Source organism: Chrysochloris asiatica, unplaced genomic scaffold (genome assembly GCF_000296735.1).
Source record: "Chrysochloris asiatica unplaced genomic scaffold, ChrAsi1.0 scaffold00065, whole genome shotgun sequence".
NCBI classification, from domain to species: Eukaryota; Metazoa; Chordata; class Mammalia; order Afrosoricida; family Chrysochloridae; genus Chrysochloris; species Chrysochloris asiatica.
This window is the reverse complement of record NW_006408583.1, coordinates 16233254-16238611: the sequence shown is the minus strand read 5'-3', so window position 1 is coordinate 16238611 and position 5358 is coordinate 16233254. Positions and strand designations below refer to the sequence as shown.

The window sequence follows — 5358 nt, the reverse complement described above, 5'->3', positions numbered from 1 at the left end:
CCAGCTTCACCCAAGAAGGAAGGAGAGGCAAAGAGGCAAGACATGGAAGGAGGAAAGAACTCTCACCCTCTGGCCACTTGCAGGCTCCAGAACATTCTACTGCTGTTCTGTAGCCTGGAATGACCCTTGGAAGACCTGGCTTGAGAAGAGGGGAGAAAAGAAAGGAAAGGCTCCCCTGGTACTCTGCAGAGAGCATTAATTGAGCCTCGGTTTCTCTCTAGCCAATGGCCCTTCCTTTCTAGACAGATAACACAACAGCATGCAGAACAATGGACAATCTAAAAGGCGGATAAACAAGGGGGATGAAAGCAGGCAAGCAAGGACAATGAGTAAAACACACATTCAAGGGACCAACAAAAGTGAAAGAACAACGAGGCTCCTTCCACCCCATTCCCACTTCTCCAACACAAGGACATTGTTGAGTTTAGACCTAGGGAGTAGAGGGAAGGACCTGGAGGATGGAGCATGCTAAGCCTCTGCCCCAGCTGGGCCAATCATCCTCCTAAGTTTGTATTCCCTTTCCTCCTCCACCAAGCTACCCCATCTGAGGACCTGTACTAACTTGCCCCTGTGTGGGAAAATGTTTCAAACTGGAAAATATTAATGTTAGTCTGAACACACACAACCTCATGTTCTGTGTTAAGAATTATGATGGGTGGGGTGAGGTGGGGTGGCGAGTTGAAAGTTAAATGATTCCTTGGTAATTCATGAGGAGGGCGGGAGGCCAGGATTGGAGGGAAACACACAGTTGCAGCACCAGAATTCTGACTTGGGTCTTCGGCTCGTCGGTCCCTTCTTGCATGCCCAGGGCACTGAGAGGGCTGAGGGGCTTGAGGGGCCAACTCCCAACACTGTAATTTCTCAGGCGCCTTATTGTATCAGAATTGAACAGAGGTGAAAAGCTGTTCCTTCTCATCCTTACAGGGGTTTGGTTCTTGGGTAAGTTGTTAGTTGGCTCGTCACGATGAGTATTCACAGCTTCCACATACAGCTTAATTGTTTCCATTTTGCCCCCGTAGGTCACTGGAGTAAGTTGGAAGATGGTGTGGAGAAGGAATCTCAATTATGATAGCTCATCTGCACTCTTCTCCAAGAAGTAGGTCAGGAGACAGTGCATGGCAGCCTGGTGGGAGAGGACAAGGACAACAGGGCATCCGTATAGGTATCTCTCGGGATCTCCAAGTGCAAACTCTTCTGGGTACTGCTCCTCAATCTCTGCACTCACGCCAGCATCAATCTCGTTCAGAATCTTCCACTGCTCGTAGGTCACCTCCAGGGATTCAGCAGTCTGGATGGTCCTCTTCAATTGGTGTGTCCATACTTTGAGGGTCACCATCTTCTGTTCCTCAAGAAACTTCCTTAGTACCTGGCAAACAGCTTTCCCCGTACCGAGAGACCAGAGTCACCCCAGATCTTCCCCAAGAGATTGAACTTGGCCTTGCCATTCCTGCAGAGGTAAAAGGTGAGATATTCATGAGGCAGTAGACTAGCTTGCTCTGGATGTAGTCCTGGACTCGTTTCACTAACAATCGCTTGCCCACATTTATCACCTTGATGAAAGAAAGCTCCTTGTCATAGTTGTCTGGGTCCAAGGGCTGGGAGGTGATTTTGTAGCACTCAATCCTTTTCAGGAAGTCTTCCATCAGGAATTTCCATTCAGGAAGTTCTTCCTGTTCCTTTCCGGGTAATCAGGGCTATACACCTTTACCTCCAGGATGTTGGCAACAATGACATCAGGTCATCACAGACAGATTCCACAAAGAATACATTGAAAGAATTTTTCTTTGCAAACTTCAATATCATGTCTCTTATGTCCCGGGTGGTACTGGTGGCATCCAACACCGCGATCTGCCCACTTTCCTCTGTGAAATACGCTATAACATCTTCTAGAGCCACCGGAACGCACTGTTTACTGATCTACAAGGCCTCCTCATTGTCATGCCGGAAGAAGCCATAAGACATAGGACTTGACTGCTTCGTACCGATACATCCCGAGATTAAACACTTTGGTGGGCACTCCAATCCAGTTGAAGTAACGTGTGAGTTTTTTTGACATATATGTTTTGCCCCGGGCTGGTAAGCCAATAAAAACGATGAGAGTCGGAGAGTTGGTCATATAGGAGGCCTATGAACAGTTTTTCTCAGAGGTTCGGAGATTCGGGGTTTTGGTTTCATAGCTTTTGTTCTGTTCTGAGGAAGATGCAAAATCCACAGACGCGGTAACTTCAGGAGGTGTCCGAAGATCCCTCCCAAGAGCCCTCGGGCAGCAGCCCTGTTGATTCCCTCGGTAACGGGACTGAGCCATTTCATCATTGAGTCTCACCTGGAAGGTAACCTGGAGGCACTTTTTCCTCCAACTTGACTGAATTAGACTCTCTCAAATTCTTTAGAAACCCCATTCCCTTTCTTTCATATTTGGCTGTTTCACGTTTCTTTCATACATTCACCATCATACGAAACTGTTATTTGTGTAAAGTATTTACCTTCTCTTCCGTCTTCACTCCCTACTTTATGAGTTCTGTAAGGACAAGGATTTTCTTTGACCCATTATTGTATATCCAGTCACTAGACTACGGCATTTGCACTGTGGCTTGAAGTCATTAAGTTTTGTGACTTTGAGAATATCATTTGACCTTAAATACTTTTTAAGAAAAAGAAGTGTTTGCTGAATAATATTCATCTAATGTAATTTATCTATTATTCTACAAGTGTTGTTTTAGTTAAACAAATCAGCTTTTTTGTCCAGTTAAATTTCCCTTTCTGACGATGCATAAAGAACACTTAGAAATTACATTTATGTGTCAGCTTCCCTGGGTTCAAACTTGACTTTGCTTCTTTCTGGTTATGTGACCTTGAGCAGGTCATTCAGTGTCTCTAGGTCTCAAAGTTTTCTTCTGTCAACAAGGGACAATGCTATTGTTGTTAAGTGCCATGGAGTCAGTTCCGACTCATAGCAACGCTGTATAGGGCTTCTAAGGAGCAACTTGTAGGTCTGCATCACTGACCTTGTAGTTAGCAGTCCAGTGCTTAACCTTATAGTGACTCCTAATGAATAGCTACTATTATTGTCCTTTTTGGACTCCTGGTATATAGCTATAAGATAAGGAGAAGACTACCAACCACTGGGTCAGTGGTTCAAACCCACCAGCTGTTCCTCAGAAACCCTGTACAAGGTCACTACAAATTGGAACTGACTCCTCAGCACTTAACAACAACAACAACAACAACAATTTCATTAGCTTGCTCTTAGGATTAAAGGAGTGAACATCTGTGGTGCTCTATGTTAGCATGTGAGTGCTAGGTGAGGCCGAGAGGTTATTTTTCTGTACTATGAAAGAACATTAATTTGTGATACTTTAAAAATAAAAGTTAAAGAGCTTATTCTATGATTTCTGAATCAGTAAAGATTTCTCACTTTTTCAAGTCTTCTCTTCCAAATAAAATCAGTGTAAAAAAAAAGTTCTCTGTGAACTAGATAAGTGTCGCCTGATGTGACAAAATAAACAGCACTAACAGAAGTGATATTCACTAAAAAAAGCACATTATGAGTCATCCATTTGAAGAGATGAAAAATTAGGGCATGTAAACAGACGAAGTAGTAGAGCTTTATAAAAGCAGTAATAGTTATATAATAGGAAATGCAGATGAAATTTTCTCCAGAAACTTTTCAATGCCTTAGAATTCATGAACTTTCTAATCCAGAAAGACTGTTGGTGAGGGGAGAGTTTTCGTCTGTTTGTTGTTAAATATTTCACTGTTCAGCAAATAGATTCATATAGTCTGGTTTTCCATTTTAGTTGTTGTTGTTGTTAGGTGCCACCGACTCACAGTGACCGGATGCACAACAGAACTAAACACTGCTCGGTCCTGGGCCAACCTCCCTATTGTTGCCATGCTTGAGCCTATTGGTGCTGTCACTTTGACAATCCATCTCGCTGGGGGTCTTCCTCTTTTTCGCTTACCCTCCACCTTACCCAGCATGACATCCTTCTCTAGTAACTGTTCCCTCCTGACAATCTGTCTGGAGGATGAGAGACGAGTTTTGGCCATCTTGGCCTCCAAGGAGCACTCTGGCTGCACTTCTTCCAACACAGATCTGTTGGTTCTTTTGGCAGTCCATGGCACTTTCAGTATTCTCCTCCAACACCATAATTTAAAAGCATCAATTCTTCTACAGTCTTCCTTATTCACTGTCCAGATTTCAAATGCAAATGAAGTTATTGAAAATACCATGGATTGGGTCAGGTGCACCTTAGTCCTCAAGCTGACATCTTTGCTCTTCAACACTTTTAAAAGGTCATTTGCAGCAGATTTTCCTAGTGCAATATGTCATCTGAAATCTTGACTGCTGCTTACACAAGTGTTGATAGTTGGTCCAAAAAGAATGAAGTCCTTGACAACTTCAATCTTTCTCCATTGTTAAGAATGTTGTTTATTGATCCAGTGGTGAGGATTTTTTGTTTTCTTTACATTGAGATGCAATCTATACCAAAGGCTGTGGTCTTTGATCTTCATCAGTAAATACTTTAAGTTCTCTTTACTTTCAGCAAGCAAGGTTGTATCATCTGCATATCACAGGTTGTTAATGAGTCTTCCTCCAATCCTTCCTCCAATTTTAGTAGAGGTTATCATTTAACTTTCCACAACTTTGAGATTGGAGTTGATTGAGAATCAGAAAAATGTATATTTGAGTTTATTTTATTCTAGATAATTCTAGAACCAAAAATATAAAATGAATCAGGGAAATCATTGAAAAAGACCAAGTTCCTGAGGAAGAATTTCATCTGTATAATAATCCAATCAACTGAGGTTCTTGTCTTACAATATAGCAGGGAGAAGAAGAAGATGAAAGGAGTAAGAGGAAAGAAGGAGAGATGAGAGAGAAGAAATGTGGAAAGGTACATTTTAGAGCATTGTTCTCATGAGTTTCAAAGTGCGGTCAATAACATAAAGACCAAAATGCATTCCACATGTTTCACTTAACCAGCTGCTCCTCAGAAGTCCTAGGTAGTGGTTTATATGAGTCAGAACCAAAGCAACAGCACAGAGTGACAATGACAATAGCACTCTCTATAGACTCAGATAGCCAGGCCTTTCTTCCACAGGGCTTGCTATCTTTATGGACACAGATAGCCAGGCTTTTCTTCTGCAGCACCACTATATAGCCTCAAACTAACAATGTTTTGGTGAGTAGATGATGCAAACCCTTTAAAGGATCATATAATATTTGATTTAAGTCATGTGGAGATAATTATATATGATGTAAACAATGAGACATAAAATGTATTTTCAAAATAACTTATTTCACAATTAATCAAAATTTTAATATCTTAGCTGTTTCTTTCATTGAAAGGGGTA

The 5358-nt window shown here is 42.0% G+C and overlaps 1 pseudogene; it reads right to left on the bottom strand.

Moving 5' to 3' along the window:
• Positions 1 to 557: 557 nt before the first annotated feature.
• Positions 558 to 2116, bottom strand: LOC102828165 (annotated as a pseudogene).
• Positions 2117 to 5358: the final 3242 nt, after the last annotated feature.